At 40.1% G+C, this 19,547-nt stretch overlaps 1 protein-coding gene across 7 annotated transcripts in view; it reads left to right on the forward strand.

Moving 5' to 3' along the window:
* The window catches only part of PTK2B (protein tyrosine kinase 2 beta), a 2,401,727-nt gene that overhangs the window by 1,313,016 nt on the left and 1,069,164 nt on the right, over positions 1-19,547 (forward strand). Inside the window, exon 1 of one of the 7 annotated variants that reach the window (XM_044062344.1) lies at positions 4,200-4,507. The exons of 5 other annotated variants lie outside the window; for them this stretch is intronic. The gene's annotated coding sequence lies outside the window, so the exon portion shown is untranslated. One more of the 7 variants, XM_044062340.1, reaches the window with a different exon arrangement.

Consider the following 19,547-nt stretch of genomic DNA (forward strand, 5'->3'; position numbering starts at 1 on the left):
TCCAATCAAGACAAACAACTCAGGGTGAATCAAGGGATAGTTTCGTGGAAGCTTGCGGTAGTGGGATAACAGAAAGGCACTGTCCTGTACTTTCCAGGGATAGCAGTCAGAGAGTATCCTAGTAAGGGTAGTTGAGATTTCCAATCAAGACAAACAACTCAGGGTGAATCAAGGGATAGTTTTGTGGAAGCTTGCGGTAGTGGGATAACAGAAAGGCACTGTCCTGTACTTTCCAGGGATAACAGTCAGAGAGTATCCTAGTAAGGGTAGTTGAGATTTCCAATCAAGACAAACAACTCAGGGTGAATCAAGGGATAGCATAAAGTAGGAGCACACAGCCTAGAGTGCACAGCAGCAGCGAGGTGGAACAATAAAGATCCATAATAACAACATAATAATAATCATAGTAATAATCATCATAATCATATGACAATTACAGTAATTCAGGTTGTTATATGTGTGTCAAGTTGTTCTATAAAAAGAGTACTGATGTACATGGGTAGTGCGTACAAAAATAAATTTCATTTTATCTTGTTTGATCGACAAGTCTTACTGCCTCTTTTCTTTGTCAGTAATACCTATTAGTTTGTTGTCATTGTAAATATGGTCATGCTCCATGAGGCTTTCAATTTGTCCTGTGGTGTGGGACATGGTCTGTATGGTTCACACATGTTGTTATTTAATCAGTGATACTTCTGGGTAAATATTTAGATGCACGTGATATGTTATTCAGGATTTCTAATAAATAGTCTCCCTAACAGACCTACTTTACAGTTCTTTAAGAAAAGCCACAGGTTATATATGTGCTGGAGTGCACAGCCTTAACAAGTGGTCCAGTTCCACTGTTTTCAATTGCAGGAGGGCTTCTGTTGATGGAATTTCGAGTTATATAGACCTCTATTGGGACATACAAACCTGTATTTCTCTTTACATGGTAAGCAAATCAATTTTGTTGTCTGAAATACCCACACTGCCATCACATAGCCAATAATCCTTTTGTAAAGGAAATACACCAAATCCTGCCAAAAAGCCAATATGGTCCCCAAAACAATTTGCAGAAAAGGTTAAAGAGAAAAGGACAGTATGCATGAAGTAAAATAAAATTTGTTGAAACAACACATAAGACAAAGTCTGAGAAATAATAAGGAAAGAGTGGCAGCCAGCGCAACAAAAAAACAAAACAAAAAAATTGAAAATATGGTACTCTCTAGGCTGTATTCAAAGTCTGTTCTGTACTTTATGCAAACTTTGGTGTGCATAGTGATTTGCACACCAGTCTGACAGATGTATGATTCAGAAATAGACAACTTTCTGCTCTGAATGGCACATTAATCAACTTGTACCAGTGCATAGTGGGCATCAGAATGAATCTCACAAAGCGCAGAGTATATTAGAGTAGCACATGGATAGTTTTCAGTGGGGGCAGCAGTATTGTCTGGCTATCAGGGTACGCATTACTGCAGCTTAGTAATGCTAAAAGTGGTTAGGGAGGTATCAGAGGTACTGTTAGCATATCAGTGTAGCATTGTGCTGCAAATGTGTGGCAGACACAATTTATGGAGAGTGATAAGGCCAAGGCTGTATTTAACAAAGATATGGAAGACTTAGTGTAGACTGTTTTATTTAAATCCACCTAGATATGGGGAAAACATGCAAACCTCCACACAAACAGTGACTGTAGTTCAGGATTGAACACAGTATCTTGGAGCTATGAGCCAAATATCTTACCATTGAGGCAACGTGCTGCTTCATACTGAATGAGATTTGAACTCAAATTACTATATTTAGATTGCAGAATGCTAACCCTTACATCATGGAACCCCACCACGCTCGGGTGGAGTGCAGTACTGCACAACACAATAAAGCAGCAATGTCCATCCTGTACCACTCTATGACACATGGAGCCTTGGGAGGTGTATGGAAAGGCAAGACACCCAGAAGAACAACAGTGACCACGCTGCATCCCTGTGGCTCATATGGTTTGGGTGGAACAAACTAAAATATGTCTCTAGAATGGCCAGTACAGCAGCACTACTGCCTGCATTATTTATTTTATTTATATGTGTTAACCATGGATGTCAGTCGGGGAAGTCCTGTTTACAGTAGAGACCTAGGGAGACAACTCCATGACAAAACATAAATGAGGATGGTATAGAAAATAGTAAATAACTGTGCAAATCAAATTAATGAGCAAACTGGAAGTCAGATCAGCATAATAGTTACTACTTTTGTCAGTTGCCTATCTGGAACAGGCATCAGACCTTTTGACCATGAAGTGAATGAAACCATGTGTAGAAAATGGTTGTCTGGATCTAAATGTAGGAAATTAGGGTAAGAAGTCAGTAAAAAAAAAAAAAGGAGAATCTGGGAAACATAGTAATATCACATATGGTAAAAATAGCTTGTAAGCCCAGAGGTGTTATACTGTACATTGTTCAGGAGACTGCAGTTCTTCATTATCATCAATAGAATGTATTCTTTGCAGAAAGATTAACAAAAGTGGTATACAAATGTACATAGGAAGATATTTAGTGTGAAAAAGCAGGGGTGAAATAACTTAAAATGTACAATGAAGAAGAAGGGAGTATATAATAGAAGTGAGTGAGACTTCTTCAAGGGAGTTAGTAACATCCGAACGATCTAATGTTTGAGTTTTATTTTTCTGATCTCCAGGTTCCCCTTTGATTCAGGGGCAAGCTCAGCTTTGCTGTTTTTTTGTGTGTGTGTGTGTGTGTGTGTGTGTGTGTGTGTGTGTGTGTGTGTGTGTGTATTTATTGGTCTGTGCGCTGTTGATGAACTTTGTCTGTTTTTTGGTTCAACATCCCAAAGATCAACAACTTTCGGGGGAGAAAATGGAAAATCTAGTGGGTCACAAGTTGAAGACAAACACGAGTACTTTTTTTTTCACAGAGGTTTGTAGAGACAAACAGCCTTATTTTAGGAGCTTATAGAAACATATTCAGTATTCAGGACATTGGGTTAGCATAAAGGTTATGATGTTTTCCTCACATACACAAGGTACACCATCTGATTCTCACTATTAGTCACTGTCTGGTTATTGACTAGGCATATAATAACCTGTAGATTCATTGTCTATAATCTACACCTGTAATTCACACACACAATTATGAATGCCACTATTTGTTTATTCTTTGTTGGGGGGGGGGGGGTTGGCATAATGATTAAGTTGTTTACCTTAGAGAAACAAAGTACAGGGTTTGATTCTCACCATTGGGAAGAATGGCTAGGCTTAAAGAGGCTCCCTAGGATCATTAGCCTACAATCTATGAATCTATAAAAATTCATTAACGTACTTGAAAGTTGCAAAACATTTCTATCAGAGTATACAATGAAATGCAGTACTGGGTAAATAGGAACATTAGCTTATCCATTAGGTACGACAATACACAGACTAGGTGGTAATGCAGTCATTTTGGCCAAAAAATTCCATTTCTGTGCAACTATTCACTTATGCAACTAATATGCAGAATTCTCTGTTGTCCAGTACATATCTACTGTGTTTTCTATCTTTACCATGTGATCTCATTGCCAGGTTTAAAACTCTCAAGAACTGCAATAAACATTTTGAAAATGACAATGAGATCTTACATTTTGCATCAGAAATTTGATAGCTATATGGACCTAATATCATACTGCCAACACTGGTTAGCTGTTCCCAGTATAACATCACAGTGGGCTGAGCCAGTGCTGTGACTTGATTGTACAGCTGTTGTTTTGGTAGTTGCATTATTTACAGTAATTACTTATTTTGATTATTAAGGAACATTAGTTTATACATCCTCCACACCTTCTGTCATGAGCAGGGTTGCATAATGCTGCTATGCAAATAAGAACATACCTTCCAGGAGTCCCTGCCTGTTGTTCAGTGTGACTTAACACACAACACCGATTGCTCTTGGAAGCAGTAATTCATGCAGTGCTAAACTTCTGTGTGTGTGTCTGTGTATGTGTATGCACGGGCATCCAGTTGTGCACATGCCTTTATTTCCAATTGTACTTGTAAACTCTTCATTTCTTCCAGAAGTAAAATGTCTGGTGTTAGCTATGCTGTTAGAAGCACTAATCATCAGCACATGTTCACAGTGCCTTGGCAACAGCAAATGCTGCTGATTTGTCTCACTGTGCACAGCTGATATTTTTAATTCACACTGCTCTTTATTAAAGCTGCAAAACTGTAGGCTCGTCGCACTCAAGTAGGAATTACTCAAGCCCCTAGTTTCTCTAGTGATAAAGACAAGCAGCCTTTTCTAATAAGCCAGCTGTATATTTCCTGCAGGAATATCCATCTTTATGAAGCATTTCTACCGGGAACTAGTTTGCTGAGGGTGTGTTTCACGATCTACAGTGGTATAATGACAAGCGGCAGCAGAGAAAGATGTAGCAAGTGTCAGCCACCAAACACCCTCCTCCATTAGAATTAAACTTTGTGTGGGTGCTGTAAGCATGAGTCAGTCCTCAACGGAGGCTCGAACTCAGCAAATTACTGGTGAGAACGTCACACTCAGAAATATCAATTTTTTTTTTTCCAGTCTGAAGCAGTTTCAATGATGTGACTCAACAAGGAAGTAATGTAACTCAAATCCTCTTTTAGAACATGCAGGCTTGTGTGGCATCTCAGAAGGGTTCAGCTTTTTGCCTTCTTAGTAGGAGCTGTTTGTGAATTTTTGTATACATCTTTAGTTTAGGAGACGTGGGGTAATCGCTGCTTATTACATCTTAATTTTGAACTGGTAGCTGCAAGGGTAAGTACTCTGTGGAACATCCAGTCTCATTTCTCTGTTCTTTTATCAGTTCTTTTTAAGAAGCTCTGTTGTTAGGCTGTGCATGAGACCACATGTTCTAAAGGCGTTTGCAGCTTGTCCTGTATTTGCATATTCAGTTTCTCATAGCATTTCTTAGTCCACAAACGCAGAAAACAAAGGCAATGCAATCTTAGAACAGTTAGATGCTGCATCTTGTTAACAGAAAACAGTGGTGGAGTGGATAAAATAATTGTCAGTTTAAAGACTGCAGAATGGAATATCATTTTATATAATAACTTTTACAGAGACTGTGCACTTGAATGAACTGTTTTGGAGAGAAAGTGTTTTTTTTTTTATTTTTTTAAGTCAGCATAGAGCCGTATTATTAAAAGTTAGTGACCTCTAAAGAGTCTATATTAGTGAGATTTAGTCAACAGTGTCCTTTCATTAAGCACCTCCTATTTCCTTATGTTCCCCATCAGCATGCTGCAGTAAACATTACAATGCACCCTTACCACCACAGTTACACACCTACTGACAGAGGTCTTCATTTGCAGGCTGCCATGTTCTAGCCAGGACTGCCTCCTTTTCAGAAGGTGCTGTAAAACGAATCACTTCCAAATGGTAACCAATATAAGAAAACAGCAATAAGGGCAGAATTGTCACTCCAAAATAAATTAAATTCTCATCCTGTAAGTGGAATCCTGTAAGCTGAAATGAATTTAGCATGTCCTGAATGCACTGGGTGTTCTGCTGATTTTTGTTGTCAGTGTGACATTGTCTTGTTCTGAATTCTGTTTAGTTTACCTGCAGTGAATTAGATATTGCTTATTGGTTTACCATGGTGGTCTGTGTGACTTTACTGTCTGTAATCATAAGTTACTGCTGTCAGAGATCACCAAGGTGTTGATGCATGACAACATCATCACTTTTGTGTCAGAACAAGGACCAGCTGAACTATTTATTTATTTGTTTGAGCCACTGTGCCTGGGCATGAGCGTCATGTTTAAGTGTTTTTGTTCCCCCCTCCATGATGGCTTAAGTTGGAAAGGACTCCCTTGGGTAAACATTTAGCTCATTTATTCCCTATCATACCCATCACACTTTATGAAAAATTCCCAGTTTTGGTAATGCCCAGCGTGCCGTCTGTTCTCATAGAGGCCCATACAGGCTTTCAGTGTTGCATTTCAGTGTGGGTATGTGACAGGACCCATTCAATTGTTATTTGCTTAATGTAACCATCAAAAACAGTGTACATGCCACAACCCTACCCCACACAAAGAAGTTATACATCCCACTTTCTAACTTCTTCCCCTCTTCTTTGAGAGCTTGCACTTCCCCCTTATTGCCAGTTAGACAAATATTACAGATGTCTTGGACAGGAGAATTTTTTGTGTGTTATCAGGTTAACAAGGGAGAATCATTCTGAATCAGGATATACCATCCTTATTGTTTTAATAAATGGTCTTCATTTTCAGGAGTTAGTCACATTTCATAACATGTTAGTATCACATTGTCGGAGCATCCTGTCCATGTGTGGCTGTGTTATGTCCCCGTCTGGCCTTGCATTAGCATCCCAAATTATAATGAGCACCCTATAAATAACAATGTCTGATTCAACAGAATACGCAGCAGGTGGCTTTATGTTACTTGGTGTGTAGGAATAGTGTCTTGCAAAGTAGTTTTCAGAACAAAACATAATGCAAAGAATTCTAAGTGTATATTGTGATGAAGGCATAGTTTTTCTTGTACAGATCTAAATTTATGTTGGTTATAAACATATTTAACCGATTTTAGTGCAAAGGTGGTATAGCAACTAAGCAGTGAATATGTAATGATATGACTGTTTCACTAGCTTATAATGACTAGTCACATCACCACAGTACTGTATTGTAGTGTTCTGGCATGAAGATAACAGTGCAGCAATTAGCATTGTTGCCTCACAGCTGCTCGCTCTCTTATTTAAATCCCCAGTGGGGTGCCTTCTGTAGAAAACTAGCACATTTCAATATATCACTGTGGGTATTCACTGAGTTCTCCGTTTTTAGCCCTCGTCCACAGACATGTCATTAGGTCAATATGCAGTCCTCTAAGTTACCCAAATGTATACAGACAGTGTTTTTTGGAGAGTGTGTGTGTGTGTGTGTGTGTGTGTGTGTGTGTGTGTGTGTGTGTGTGTGTGTGTGTGTGTGACTTTGCATCCCAAAATAGACTGGTGCTCTGTCTAGGAATGGTTCTTTTCCTTATGCCTATTGCCTCCAGGACAGGCGCCACTTCCTTCATGACCATGGATACAACAAAGCAGGTATCAGAGAATGAATATTTTCATCTTTGTTGTTTTAAAGTCATTGTAGATCTAAAAAGTGAATCTGGATGTTTTTGTAGATCTAATAAGTAATCTATGCTAGAATGGGCTTTTTCACCTTGACAAGTACACCTTTTAAGTAGCATCGTTTTTTTTATTTCTGGAAGTCTTGTTATATGTAAGTGCTGTATAGCAGTGTATTGACTGTATATGCATAGCATTTCCATTCCATTTAATCTTTGTACTCCTTGCCTACCTGCTGAGGGATTTATGGCTACATAGCTGGCTTGTTTTCTAAGTTACAGAAGACTGACAAGTAATAGGACAGTAAACTTATAACAACAACAAAAAGATCTCACTCTTGGGAAAGCTGTTACACTTGGAATAAATTCCAAAGATTTGAAGATAAGCTGCATTTTATTAGGAGTACAAGTGGGCATGTCGACTACTCCAATCAGATTTTTCTGTATCTAATGATATCAGTTCTGTACCGATTTTTATACCATTTTATTAAGTTTTAAATTCATCACAAATAGATAAACATAATATAGTGATGGCACATACATCAATGTAAACACAATCCAGAAAATAATCACCATGAATGAACCTGGGCATAAAACATATTGTATAGTTCCCCTACATGCCCCCTGATTTAATAAAAAACTCTAACATTCTTTAGGATATTTGCTGTGCTTTCTACTATCAAAACGTTCCCTGTAATCTCCCTAATAACAATTTTCTCCCCAAATCTTGAAGTATACTGCATATGCATGTTGCCCCTTCCCTGTCCCACTCCACCAAATTGCTGAGATCTTGTACGTCTTCCATTCGGCTTATTCATCCTACTTCCCCTTGTCTGCCTGACCACCCACCCAGCCCCACTGATCTTCTCCTGCCTCATTTTAGCCAGCCTTACCTTAACACCCTGTAAAGAATGCCTATTACACATCTCTGCTGCCCTCCATCACCTCTGGCATAAACTCCCATCACATTTCTAAAGTCTGCCTACCAGGGACTGTCCCTCTTGTTGTGGTTTGTCGATTCTTTCTACAGGTTGAGAGTAGTGACATTTTCCTTAAATGACCAGAAGAGGCAGGAAAAGCAGTTGCTACACCAAAAGTAGTAGCAACCTTCATATTTCATGATGGACAGTCTCACCTGCCCAACTGGACAGCTTAAAAAAAGGAGATGCATAGTAAATAAACATAGCAAGCCATACATTATTTGTTAGCGAGGCATAGGGAACTCTTATTATTTAAAACCATCCATGAAGGTTGTAAATATTTCCAGTGTTATTTTTACCTTGTAGTCATCATATTAAGGTCCTATATTCCAAGGGTGGTTGTTGATGTTGTCATGTTGGAATTAACAAAAGTAGTGTCATACTGGAAGAACAATTCATTTTTCATTAATTTTCTTATACAGTACCTCATTACCCTACTGAGTGCATTAGAGGAGACAGACCCAATATTTCAACAAGCAGGGAGAGTAAGGTAGAGCACCTAGCCTAGGAAGGGTGTGTGTGTGTGTGTGTGTGTGTGTGTGTGTGTGTGTCTGATAATGAGCAGTAGCTCTCATAGCTTGGTGATATGGATTAACTTGCCATCTTTGTCCTGGGCTCAAACCATCCTTATACTGCTAAAGAATGTTTTGTAGTGGGATGGTACTGGCTAGGAAGAGACATTTCTGTTTGTTCCTTAGGCATTTTAATGTAGTGGATAGCTAAGCTAAGATATTTCATCAGGAGGAAAGGAAGTGCTCATATATGTCTCGAGAATGACTGATTGTTACCAATCAGTTCTGAATTGAAATGTTAAATGGAGTAAGTCAGGTGTAGCTGGGATATAATTTTGCAATCTCAAGAACCCCATTCAGCCTTCCTGAAGACATTGGAAGATATGAATGTCTCACCAAATACAATCATATTGGGAGACTTCAACTACCCTAACATAGACTGGGTGCACTATTCTAGCCCTAACACCCTAGCCCAGAGGTTCCTGAAATTCATAAACTCAAATGCAATGGAATGGCTAGTCACCTCTCCCACAAGGGGGGATAATATACTAGACCTGATCATCACAAACATGGGGACAAAATGCTCCACACCGGAAGTATTCCCCTCACTAGTGAGATCTGACCACAAATTAATCACCCTGGATATACATATTCCACCTCCACCCCCAGCACAAAAGGCTATGGTGAAAAACTTCTCAAAAGCCGACTTTACACCTCTTAAGACTGAGATGGTATCATTTAAGCCCACTTGGCCAATGGAAACCACATCCCACAATGCTGAATCCTACACAAATGCTTTCTACGGTCATCTCCAAGAATGCATGGGTCGTACAATCCCAAATAAAACCAAGACCCTCTCCACCAAGGGAAAGCATCCTGTCTGGTGGACCCCAGCCATAAACAAATTGTATAACAAAAGAAGGAAGCTAATGCAAGACAGAGCAAAATCCCATAAAGGGAAGGCATCTCTGATCAGCACTAGTAGAAAGCTACGTTCTCTCATAAAAACATCCAAGGCCAGCTTTGAGAGAAAAATCGCCAAGGACACTAAAGATAACCACAAGGCATTCTTCAGTTATATTAGAAACCTAGGCAGAAACCATCAGATGTGCTCAGAGTTAGTACACAACGACAAAAAATTCGCCGAACCCACAGATATTGCCAACATTCTGGCAGACAGGTTCAGTGCAAATTTCTCCACTCCCTCACCCCCAAAAGAAGAAATACTTATCCCAGCTGAATGTAACCTCCCTGTCATCTCAGATGTCCAGTTGAGAGCCGCCCTCAGCAAAACAAAAAACACAGCATCAATGGGACCTGATTGTATCCCTGGCTGCGTGATACGTGAACTCCAAGAGGAGCTAAACCCGCATATAAAAATGCTATTTAACCTTAGCCTTACTACAGGATATGTACCTGAACACTGGCGTACAGCAACAGTGGTCCCACTCCACAAAGAAGGCTCCGCTACAGACCCTGGGAACTACCGCCCCATAAGCTTAACCAGCCTGGTCTGCAAAGCTATGAAAAGAATCATTATGGAACTCATAAACAATGACATTGGGAACCTACAGACACTTGATCCCACCCAGTTCAGCTTTGTAAAGGGCAGATCCTGCCTTTTGAACCTGGTTGACTTTTTCGAAACAGTCACTAGAGCCATTGATGAGGGCAAAGCAGTCCATACAGCCTACCTGGACTTGGCTAAAGCCTTCGACACAATACCCCACTCAGTCATCATAGACAAGCTAAACAGCTTAAATGCAAATCCATATGTCACAAGATGGGTTGCAAATGGGCTAAAAACAGAACCCATAAAGTCAAAATTGCGGGAGCCACCATGTCAGACTCAAAGCCAGTCACAAGTGGTGCCCCACAGGGCTCTGTCCTGGGACCCCTCTTGTTCAGCATTTACTTCTCAGATGTGAAAGCAAACATGGGAGGGTTGTGGCTGACAAAGTTCGCAGATGACTGCAAACTAGGCGCCATAGTCGATACACCAGCTGACACATACATCCTACAGAAAGGCCTCACCGAAATGGACAACTGGTGCCGGAATCATGACCTTAAACTGAATGACAAGAAATGTATAGTCATCCCCTTTGGGAAAAACAAAGTACCCACAAATTATCACATAGACAATACCCCACTGAGTATGGAAAAAGTAATCAGAGACCTGGGGACCCAAGTCGATAGTGACCTCTCATTTGACACCCACGTTGCCAAAGTGGTTAGAAAGACTTTCTACCTTGCCCACCTTATCATGAAGGTGTTCACATCCAGATCAAAGGAGGTCATTGTACCCCTATACTCCTCCCTTATCAGGCCCATGATTGAGTACAATGCCCCATTTGGTATGTACCTCACCCGGCACTTACAACAGCTGGAGAGACCCCAGAAGTACCTCACCAAGAGTATCAAGGATCTCCAACATATGTCATATGCTGCCAGGCTAAAGAAACTCCAGCCCTATTCAGTAGCATACCGCCTGCTCAGAGGTGATCTGTGCCTGACGTACAAGGCCATGTCCAACAGGAATTGATGGACATGCTCCACCTCAAAAAATCCAAATCCATTAGAACCACGAGAGCTAAAGATTTAAACCTCAGCACAAATATGAATAGAACATGCTGGAGGGACAGATTCATAACTCAGAGGCTTCCCACACTCTGGAACAGAATCCCAGTTCATGTTAGGCAGTGCCCCTCACTGACTCTCTTCAGGAAAAATCTTGACGAGTGGATGGGAGATCGTAGGTTTACCCCGGGGGTCATCCCTGTGTCACTACTAGACAGAGGCACAGTAAACTAATTTTAATAAGTAAGGGGGTCTTTAATGTGTCACTACTAGACACAGGCACAGTATTCTAAATTTATTCTGTACACATTAGTACCACTACATGGGGTGGCGAAAGCCACATCACTAAGGCTAGGCTTACAAATGCCCCAGGGCAGATAGCCTAGTACTAAACTATAAACTATAAATAAAAAAAAAAAACAGAGAAACTAGTGGTCTTAAAACTTTGTTGATGAACTGCTCAGTCACAATAATTTCACCTAGGTAGTGTTCCAACGCAACAAGCCTTTGTCACAGACAAGCAATCTCGGGAAGCCACCATTCTTTATTACTTCAAATAAATATTGCTAATTTAAAGAGCTAAAACATTTTTCAATATACTAGCTTACAATTAAGAATCCTTTCTTTGTGTGTTCAACATATTGTCAGTACTTATTTAATGTGCTGTCTGCAGACTATAAACCCCAAATGATCCTCATATAGCAATGTAGGTAAGCATGTTTTAATTCTGTCTGTTATGATGTCTTCTTTGTATCTAAAAGGGGGGGGGGGCTATAACATCCACCTGTACTTTTATGGAATTTTTATTTGTAAATTATAGAATGTTTTTTAAAACAACCTATATGTATTTCTGTATGATTCCATCATTCCTTGGACCTTTGTTATCTTTTATTTATTTATCTTTTTTTAGTTGTTATTTCTAAAAGGCTTACACTTTTAATCTGGTTTATTTCCCTCAAAATAGTTTTATTTATATTTTACTTCATAAAAGCTGTTGTTTTAGTTTCATCAGACATTATAGTATAGACCACCAAAGTCCTGATGACTTAGAGGAATTCATATGTTTCTTGCATGAAACACAGGAAGGAAGAATAATAGTGCTGGGGACTTAAATTTACCAGAAACAGACTGGAATAATATTGATTCAACAACATTAGTAAGGAAATTATTCACAACATATATTCAGGATTGCTTCAGATTGTTAAAAATAAAAAAATTATGTTTGTTTTCTTAGAGAAACTACTGTTATTTCATGTCATGTTTTACCACCGTTGATGCGCAGTGATCGTGGGTTTATAAAGGTTAATTTGTTGCTAGATAATTCCGCCAAACTGAAATCTAAACCAGTGCATAGAAGTTTAATATCAGAGCATATGAAAGCAAAACAGTTTCTATGTAAAACTAATTGGAGTGATATGTTAAGTGGAAAAACTGCTGAAGGAATGTGGAAAATTTTGAAAGAAAAATTGTTTGAGTGCAAAAAATAAAAAAAAAATGTTTAACATCTGGATGTAGGCACTCAATGTCAGGAGGATATATTTCCATAAGAACAGGACACTTGATTAAGGTGAGAGACAAAAAAATATAAAAAATCAATAAGAGGTTAAACTCCTACTTTGAAAACTGAGACAGACTAGCCAGGCAAACAAATTAAGAATAGTGTGAGATGACATTAAGAACATTTTGAATAAAATTTATATAAAGATGTTGAGCATAATAGGAAAACATCTTATAGATACATAAGATGTGGAAGAAGTAAAGACGTACAAATTGATCAACTATGTGTAGATTATAAAATTTATTCTCAGACACAAATGATTACAGATATATTTTCAAAATCTTATTCAAAACAGTTTGGCGTCACAATGGGGATGATAAAGTTGCACTAGTGATATCCAGGTACCCTCAGATACTGAAAGCAAATTAGATTATTTTGCAAAAGAACTATCATACCTGATCCAAATAAGGAGGAGACAGAATTAGTAATAATGACCTGTGAACACTTCAGCAAGAACTTACAAGTACTGTTATAGATTCAAAGATTTTTACTAGCATAACGACCCAAGGAGTCTTTCTAAGCCTAGACAGGTTTTCCTGAAACAATAATGATGTCCTGTATTCCGAGTATTTTTTTATTAACTTTGCTACTTATTTTAAACTGTTTTTTTAAATTCTAAAACTGTTTGCACTTTAATTGATCGTTTTGTTTTTCAACTGTTTAATTGCTGAGAGCTATACACTCAAGTGCGCTAGCCATTTTACTGCCTCAAACGTGTTTATATTACTGTATCTGTTCTAATTTTCAACCCCCTTCCTAAAAAACAAAAAAAAAAAATCCTCTCTCTCTCTACTCATTTCTCACCTTTCTATAACTAGTAGAGTCCGGTTTTAAGATTTTGCTGAATTCTGGGCTGTTTTGTAGTTTCTGTGTTGCCCAGACCTTATTAAGATAGAAGAAAGCTTCTCTGTTCATCAGTGAGAGTGGTGAGCAGCCTATCTGTTGCTGGAGGAGTGGTTTCAGCACAGAATGTGTAGTTTTATTGGCCATTTTGGGCTATTTCGATCCCTTTTATCTTTCTGTTTAAAAACCCGAGCTTGTGCGGTTTTTGCACTTGTATTACCTCAGCAAGAGCCTGCCTGGGTGTCCTGCAGAGTTCTACGGCAGCAGAATGAGAAAAGAGAGACTTTAAGTGGATTAAGTATCTTGTTTTTCCATTTTACTGCTTATTTTTGCTAACCACAGTATTCTGAGAATTTTTTTATTAATTTTGCTATTTATTTTGAACTGTTTTTTAATTCTGATACTGTTTGCACTTTGATCATTTTTTAAGTGTTTTTCAACTGTTTAGTTGCTGAGGGCTGCACACTCAAGTGTGCTAGCCATTTTACTGCCACAAAAGTGTTTGTATTACTGTATCTGTTTTAATTTTTGAAAAAAAAAAACAACCCCCCCCCAAAAATCCTATCTACTCGTTTCCTTTCTATAATCAGTAGAGTCCGGTTTTCAGATTTTGCTGAATTCTGTGCTGTTTTGTAGTTTCTGTGTTGCCCAGACCTTACTAAGCTAGAGGAAAGCTTTTCTGTTCATCAGTGAGAGTGGTGAGCTTTGAGCAGCCTATCTGTTGCTGGAGGAGTGGTTTCAGCTCAGAATCTGTAGTTTTCTTGGCCGTTTTGGGCTGTTTCTATCCCTTTCATCTTTCTGTTTAAAAACCTGTGTTTGCATGGTTTTGCGCTCCGTGCAGCACCTCTTAACTCTGGTTAAACTATTCCCAGTTGCTAGAAAGTCTGTTGTTCTGATTTAGCCAGTATTCTAGTTTTAGCACTCAAAACTTTTTTTTTTTTTTGTGGTCAGCACTTGTTCAAAACTCATTGGAAGCACTAAATAATCTACAAATTACTGCAGCTCTCAACTTTCCTCACTTATCAAGAGGAAAACAGTTTTTAGTACTTAAATTAATAAGCACTAACCAAGCATGTCTAAGGGACAGCGTCTAGTGTTTTCTCCTGTCCACCCGATGAATCTGGGTATCTTGGAGAAATGTAGCAATTGCCTCATACACTGACAACCCTGTCCTCCCAACACCCAACACTACAACCTGTGAGAGATGCACTTATATAGCCAAACTGGAAGCCAAGCTCTCTCCAGCCAAGACTGGACTAGACAGTCAAGAGGAGAAGGTAAACACCACACCGCAATCAGCACGTAGTCCATCAAAACCTGCACCAACCAAACCTACACATAGTAACAGAAAACACACACCTACATCCACGGAGGCTCTCAATAAAAATCTGCCCAAACAATAGAGACCCCCAAAGCTGAAATGCAAGCAACCACCACCCTCAACACTACCCAAATGACACATAACCCACAAAGTCAGTGTGCCACTCAACCTCAGGCCATAAGGCAAAACAACATACCCAGTACACTAGTCATAGGCTACTCTATAGTCAGGGCACACTGATGTCCCTCTCACCAGGCTAAACAAGGAGAAAGTTACTGTCAGCTGCCAGGTTCCACCATATAATGCTCTGACTCAAGTCACTCCACAACAAGTGCAAATATGACTCTGGCACTGTCCATGTTGGAGTGAATGACTACATGAAAAGAGACATGGAAGAGCTCTCTGACAGTGTGGCCCAGGCAGGTATGACACTAGCTCTGAGTAGCATCCTGCCATCGCCCAGAATGATACCACAGTACAAGGACAAAATGATTGACTTCAACAATTGGCTAAGCTTCTGGTGTAATTCTAAGGGGATCCAGTATCTTGTCTGCCTGGGTCAACATGATCAACAGGCCACGATGCTTTGCCAGAGATGGTCTGCACTTGTCGCCTCTGAGATTCTGGATACTGGCTAAGGCTCTAGCCACCCCTGTAGTGTCTTTTTAGGCAAGCCTCAAATGTCAAACGTACCACCATAGTAGATACAAACAAACAAAATTTAAGGGTAATGCTACTCAGTGCTAGAAGTCTAAACCTCAAAATACACTCACTCAAGGCACTCCGTAAGGTGGAGAACATCGACATCTGTGCAGTGACAGAGACCTGGTTTAAGGCTCCAGAGAGCACCCTTGCAGTACCAGGCTACAATTCTTACCACACCTTTCGGTCACCTAACCTGGACCGAAACACTAAAGGAGAGGAGGCGTGTCCATATTCATAAAGGATGTCCACACCACCAGGCTAGTTGCTCAACGTAATGCATCCAAAATTATCCAAGTGCAATTAACACTGAACAAGACTGCTATTCAGGTTGTAGCTTGTTACAGACCCCCCCCCCCGCCATGCCCCAGGATGCCCACTCCATGTTTCTTGATATACTGGATAATATTAAGTTACAGCCCAGTGCCCTAATATTGGGAGATTTCAACTACCCCACCATCAACTGGGAAAACTACTCATGTACTAAGTCATTTGCTCAATGTTTTCTGTAATTCATCAATTCCAGTGCCCTGGATCAGCTTGTCCATACCCCCACCAGGAGCAGCAGCATCCTGGACCTGGTCATTACCAATATGGGTAACAGATGCTCCATGCCAGAGGTCATCTCCTCGCTGGTCAGATCTGTCCACAAGCTAATCACCCTAGACATCCATATCCCGACTCCCCCCATTAAGGAAACCACCATAAAAAACTTTTCCAAAGCCAACTTCAGGCTTCTTAAGACAGAAGTGGCTAACTTCATGACACCCATACAGACAGAAAATAGAGGCACGACTGCTGAATCATATACAGATGCACTGTATAAGCACATACATGAGTGCATGGACCGTGCTATCCCCAACAGAACCAAGACGCTATCCTCCAAAAAAAAAAAAAAATCCAATCTGGTGGTCCCCTGCCATAAACAAACTCTACAACAGAAGGAAAAAACTGTTGCAAAAAAGAGTAAAATCTCACAATTGCAGGAACTCCCTGGTCAGCCTCAGCTGGGATCCCTCATAAAGTCCTCCAAAACTAGTTACGAAAATAAAATCGCCTTGGATTCTAAAGACAAAAAAAAAGCATTCTACAGCTATGTCAAGAATCTCAATGGCAACACTCAGATCTGCTGTGAGCTACAGCATGATGGCACTAGATTTACTGAACCAACTGATATCGCCAACATCCTGGCAGACAGGTTCAGTGCAAGCTTTACCCCCCCAACCCCCAAAGGGCCCATCTCCATACTGGAAGATTGCAAAGCCCCTGTAATCATGGGCGCACAAGTGAAGACCGCACTCTCCAAAGCCAAGAACACAGCATCCATGGGCCCAGACAACATCCCAGGCTGCGTTTTGCACGAAGTACAGAATGAACTGGCACCACATCTAAGTGCCATATTCAGCCATAACCTCATTTCAGGCTTTGTGCCTATGGAATGGTGCGGAGTGATGGTTATCCCACTCCAACAAGGGGGTGCCACCACTGACCCCGGGAACTACCTTGCCATTAGCCTGACGAGCCTGGTCTGCAAGGCCATGGAATGCATCATCCTGGAGCCTATAAACAAAGACATAGGTAACCTCCAAACTCTGTACCCCACTCAGTTTGGGTTTGTAAAAGGTAGATCATGCCTCCTAAACCTGATTGACTTGTTTGAAGCAGTCACCAGAGCCGCAGACGAAGGTAAGGTGGTGCACACAGCCTATCTTGACCATGCCAAGGCTTTTGACACCATCCCCCACTTTGGTATTATAGATAAACTCACTGGACTGGGCATAAATCCCTATGTCACAAGATAGGTGGCCAACTGGCTCACTGACAGAACCCACACAGTGAAAGTAGCTGACTCCAAATCTGACTTCAGACCAGTGACAAGTGGAGTACTACAGGGTTCAGTCCTGGGTCCTCTCCAGTTCAGTATCTACTTCTCAGAAGTCAAGGCTAGTACAGCTGGTCTCTGGCTAACAAAGTTCACAGACGACTGCAAACTAGGAGCCATAATAGATTCACCTAAGGATGTGGACATTCTACAAAGAGGCCAATGCTTGGTGTCAAAGTCATGGCCTAAAGCTCAATGCCAAGAAGTGCATTGTCATCCCCTTTGGGAAGAACACTGTACCCATGAATCACCACATAGGCAATAGCCTACTAAACACCAAATGTGTGATAAGAGACCTTGGGACACAGGTAGACAGTAGTCTCCCCTTTTATAATCACGTTGCCACAGTAGTCAGGAAATTCTCCTACGTGGCACACTTCATCACAAAGGGGTTCTCCTCATTGTTCCTCTCTACTCATCCCTTATCAGACCCATTATAGAGTACAGTGCCCTGTTTGGCATGTACCTCGCAAGACATCTACAACTAGAAAGGCCACAGAAATACCTCACTAGAGGATTACCAGCCTCAAACAGATGCCATACGCAGACCATCTCAAAAAACTCCAGCTGTACTCCATCACATATTTCTTACTCAAAGGCGACCTCTGCCTAACATACAAAGCCATGGCTAACCCAGATCTGATGGACATGCTGTACTTAAAGACATCCCAATCTCTCTGCGCCACACACTCCAGGGACCTAAACCTTGTCACTACAGTAAAGAGAATATGCTGGAGGGATAGATTCCTGTCCCAGAGACTTCCCATGCTCTGCAGCAGACTACCCATTCATGTCAAGCAAAGCTCTTCATTAGCTTTCTTTAAGAGAAATCTTGACAATTGGATGGGAAACAGGAAATTCACCCTGGGGATCACTTCTGTGGCTTTGCTCGACAGGGGCCTAGGAAAATAATTTTCTTTGGTGGCGAAAGCCAGGGAACCTGTTTTGTCTAGGCTTATATAGGCCTTAGCACCGGTAGACTAGTCCTTACGTCTGAACCTAAGTAGGGCATTGAGAGCCAGGCATTTGCTACATGGGTGCCAGGCCTGGTGTAAATTTCCTATTCCCAATCCACTGGTCTAGGTTGCTCTTAAACTGGGTAATAGAGGAAGTCACCTTCACATGGATAGGAAGGCTGTTCTATAGGAGGGCCAGCCTCTGGTTATATTTATTATTGTTCTAATTATATCTGTTTACTACGTCATATACATATGGGGAAATTCCTCAAGACTGGGGACATGTACTTATTAAACCTGCCCTTAAGGGAAAGAGCAGTAAGACAAACCCAGAGTCATACAGACCCTTAAGTCTAATTTCATGTTGTGAAAAAATTGGATACGTTATTGTTAGAACTGGAAAGGTTGAAATTTGCATGCATATCAGATCTATTACTACTGGTAACATTATGTTCTTTAACAAAATAATACCAACTATGAATGAAAAATTGTGCTGTGATATAATTTATACAGATAATTTATACAAACCACTGATCAATAAATTAGAACAACTAGGAATTTATGTACAATTGATAAGATGGATAGCTACATGGCTTATAAATAGCATCACATGGCAAGTATCATACAGCAATTGGACAGGTAAAATTGTTAGTTACATTGCAGGGCTCTGTCCTAGGCCCTTACTTGTTTAGATTGTATTTTTCAGATCTAACTTTTTCATCTGAGGTGTTCTACAGTCAGTATGCAGATGTGTGGAAATTGGTTAAACTGATTACATGTGTTACGGATAGGGCATGTTTGAAAAGAACTTGACTAAATTGACCATTGAGACACAGGAGAATAATATTCTGATAAATACATTAAAAAACATACATATGAGATTTGGAAGACATAAACTGAAAGGTGAATATTTAGTACAGCACACAGTGATTGAAACTGTATGTCTAAGTATTAGAAACCCAAAAGATTTGGAGAAATAAAAAAGAATAAAATCATATCATATGGTATCAACATGATTTATGCTGTTATGTAAAATCACACCATATGGTATCAACATGATTTATGTCATTATGTAAAATCACACTATATGGTATCAACATGATTTATGCCATTATGTAAAATCAC

This window comes from Protopterus annectens, chromosome 2.part1 (genome assembly GCF_019279795.1).
Source record: "Protopterus annectens isolate FY-2018-M chromosome 2.part1, PAN1.0, whole genome shotgun sequence".
In the NCBI taxonomy this organism is placed as follows: Eukaryota; Metazoa; Chordata; order Ceratodontiformes; family Protopteridae; genus Protopterus; species Protopterus annectens.